This window comes from Solanum dulcamara, chromosome 9 (assembly GCF_947179165.1).
Source record: "Solanum dulcamara chromosome 9, daSolDulc1.2, whole genome shotgun sequence".
NCBI classification, from domain to species: Eukaryota; Viridiplantae; Streptophyta; class Magnoliopsida; order Solanales; family Solanaceae; genus Solanum; species Solanum dulcamara.
In genome coordinates, this window is record NC_077245.1 from 59,283,950 (window position 1) to 59,287,918 (window position 3,969).

The 3,969-nt window shown below is 39.1% G+C and overlaps 1 pseudogene; it reads right to left on the bottom strand.

Moving 5' to 3' along the window:
- Positions 1–1,523: 1,523 nt before the first annotated feature.
- LOC129904803 (5S ribosomal RNA) lies at positions 1,524–1,646 on the bottom strand (annotated as a pseudogene).
- Positions 1,647–3,969: the final 2,323 nt, after the last annotated feature.

Consider the following 3,969-nt stretch of genomic DNA (forward strand, 5'->3'; position numbering starts at 1 on the left):
CCCTTAGACTAGTTCATTACTAGTTCCAAAGTTAGCAAAAATCGGGCAGCATCTCCCTTATAACCTGCCCTATCCACACTTCCGTTTTAACCTCCAAAACTTAGAAGCCAACAAACAACAACAATCAAAAGCATATATAAAAGTAAACTACTTCAACATTACACAACACAAACTCCAAACAACTCGCTTAAAACTACTACACAAAAATAGGGTTTTTAATCTCTATTTCGTAAAACCTTTAACCAGATGAACCAGGGTGTCATGTGGATGCAACAAGCAGAATATAAAGTCATTTTTAGTCATGTTCCATCCCTTAAATACTACAAAACAACGCCCAACACAATACCACAATAACAACGACTCTAGCCAAACTTTAACCCGTTAAAATTGCATCAAACCAGCCTCTAGATGATCTGAAACGTTCTTTAGTCATAACATGTATATTTTCATGTTTCCAATTCGTATTTATACCTTTATAACATGTACAAACCCTTACCAAAACGTGAGAGAATAAAGTCAAGCCAACCTTGTGAGAACTTGCTAAACCTTACCTCAGAAGCTTTCTTAACATGTTGAAAATTGACGGGTTGTTCACGTCCCTTCTTTGCTAACCCAAATAGTAAATTTACTCTATTAAACACCTTCATTTAGCTATGGGATACCTTAAATAATTAATTCACAGAATGAAAGTCGGACGCTTACCTCATATTGGCCAAATCTGTGGTTGCCTTCTCTTCCTTCTCACACTTTTTTCTCTTCTTTGTTGCTGATTTTTGGATGAAAATGACTTAATAGTCATCAAAACATGTATATATATGTGTACTTAATAAGGGACACATGGAATCCCCTAGGGGTGACACGTGGCAACCTCTCTAGGATGCCACCTCATCTATGTGCCCACTCAAATATTGCCCCATGGCAGTGTGGGGTCCACCCCAAGCAGGTGAGTCACCTACTTGGTCCAAGTAGGTGCATCACCTACTTAGTCCAAGTAGGCGCGTCGTCTCCTTATTTTCCTTCTGTGGGTTCATAATCTCATCTCACTTCAAGAGCCTATGTATTCCTTGCTACTTAAGTTCGACGTGTACTCAAGTAGCTTAGTTACGTAAGACATCCAAGTTGGTAGCTTACACAAGTAAGTCAAGTCCCATGACTTGTTATTTCCCCCCTCCCCAACTCATTTCAAATCCTTATAACCCTATTTCCAATCTTCTCTCTTATGGAGTATCTCCTTCTCCTTTTCTTAGGATTATCTGATAGCGTTATAGATTATCCGACTCACATGACGACTTCTAAGAAACTTAAGAGCCTTCCCAGAAACTTAAGAATCTTAAGAAGCATTCCAAGGTACAAAAGTATGGGATGTAACATCCTTCCCCCCTTTAGAACATTCTTCCTCGAATGTGAACCAAAACCTTCCTCCGGATCTTCTACCGACTATATGGAGAGTTTCTCTGTCCCATTTCCATAACATATACTTTCATCAAGCAATCAATATCAGAGTTCCAAAGGTTAGGATTACTTGTGTTTAATTTCCTCTTTCACTTCCCAGAGGGTCACCCATCCTAGTACTACTCTCGCCCAAGCATGCTTAACTTTGGAGTTCTAATGGGATCTGGTGCGTTAGTGCTGGTATGATCACATCCATCCCTTAAGGTCTCCACCAATGGTTCCTCATACATTCTCAGATACCGCGACTTCTATTTATTTATTGCTGGCCTCGAGATCCATCCATTCCTTATGGTATCTCATTTGAAGTTTCAGCGTTCCCATTTACATATGATAGCATGAGTTCATTTTCTTTTACGCTTGTACTTCTCTTATCCACTTCCCCCTTTTTAGGTCGTACCCATGTCGTCCTCTGTTTATTTTCAACTATTCATGTGCAAATGATTTTATTCCAACATATTTAACATGTTTCACCATGTCTACACCCTCTGTTAGATCATCCATACTTTAAGTTGCACAAAAAACCCTTGTACAACCATAGGGTGCTTAGTATTCTCGATATATAGTGCATAATTTAGTCAAAGTACTGGTACTCGTGTCATACAACTTAATGTAGTAGTTTAGCCAAAGCCACATTTCATTCATCCCAATTAGTACGTCACTAGTGCTTATAATCGTGTCCGATTCTCCATTCGGGGGCACTTATACTCAGATGAAACGTGCTTCACATATTGTTATCACCTTTTTTTTCCAAAGGATACCACTTGTTCCTTTGATAATTTCACAGTGCCTTAGTTGTTTTGCAATTTCTATTCCCTATCCTTGAGGGATCCCACTATTTTCCAAGGTGGAGGTACATATACACAATACCCCTTTCTTCTTCATGAGCTTCCATCCTTATCGTTACCGTGGATACGATCTTTCAAGATATATTACAACCTTATATCTCATTCTCTTTCTATTTTCAAACAAAAATTGGTAGATTTTCCTCTATATTCCTTACTATCCCAAACCTGCACTCAGGTAATACCAACAATGTCTCATAGGGACAACATATATTTATTCATATCACAGCCACACAGGGCTTTCAATATCAATAACCGTATGAAAATAATGGACTTACCTCATGTGTCCAACTCAAACTACATTTGTTACACTTTCCTGTCTACTTTCCTTTCACCTTTCAACCTTACATATCAATCGTATTTCCATACATCACCTGACATATCCCCTTTGTGCCTTTGCTTACCTGCATGCCCTGTAACCTCTAATATCATCAGTTACTTTCTTCTAACGATGTTGTCCTTCTACTGAAATCACAAGTTAGTATGAGAAATTTCATTCCCTATGACTCGGCTCTATCCCACGATATTAGATAAGAAAGAAAGGTAACATCCTAAATGTCCTGTAGCCTCCTTTTTATAGCTGTGGTGCACAACACACAGAAAAACAAAACTCTACTAGACACGGTTTGTAGTCACTCCAAGGACGTACAACTCTGATACCACTTTTGTCATGACTTAACTCTATAGGCCATAAATAATGCCCGAGTTGGGCACCCATACATACCCTTAGCCCCACTTGACGTGTTAGCAGAATAGATAAAAGTAGCACTCAAAAAGGGGTCACTAGAGAGCACATAAAAACTGATATAGCACAAGAGGGTCGTTAAGGCAATCACGAAACACAAAGCCCAAAACATATATACATAATCCACATCACAAGTCTAGAGACCTATACAGAATGATAGCCTAGTCATATGACCGGAAAAGGCCCCATCGTACCCTTAACCAAAATGTACAAATGTACAACAGAAAAGTTAGTACCAAAATAGGGCTCCGGACAAAAGAGCACTGCCAACCAACATGGAGGATGTCCTAGGAGAACGGATCAGCAAACCGAACATCTGTACCTGCGGGCATGTAATACAGCCCCCGAAGAAAGAGGGTCAGTACAGATAATATACCGAGTATGTAAAATATGGACTGTAATAAGTGAAGTCATTACCAAAATAGAAGGTGCAAAAATGAGCAAAATATCCAGAATATCAAAATATTTTTCATAACCACAGATAATATATGCAGAAAAACATATGCCATAGCCTGCCTCATTATGGGACTCGGTGAACAAATCGTGATCGCCGCCCCATCAGTGGCGCCACAGCACATCATAAATCTAGATTATAGAATATCTCCATAACAGATCATATTATATCAGATGGTCATATCATATCATATGTGTACATAGCACATCATATCTCCACAAATCAAACCCATGTACAGGGTGTACCTTCCCCCTCACATCGGGGCAGGGCGAATAATGCAGAGAAGTACGCACGATAACAAATCCTGGTCTAGACTCAGTGAAAGAAGCATTAAGGCATCCACGAGTGGAGTAGTGAGAAACTAAATGCAATGTAAAATACAAAACTCATATAAGAGAAATTGAGCGATAATCATAGTGCATGTCTTTCAAATTTCACAATGGTCTATGTCAAAATAGTCTATCCAAAAACGTTTC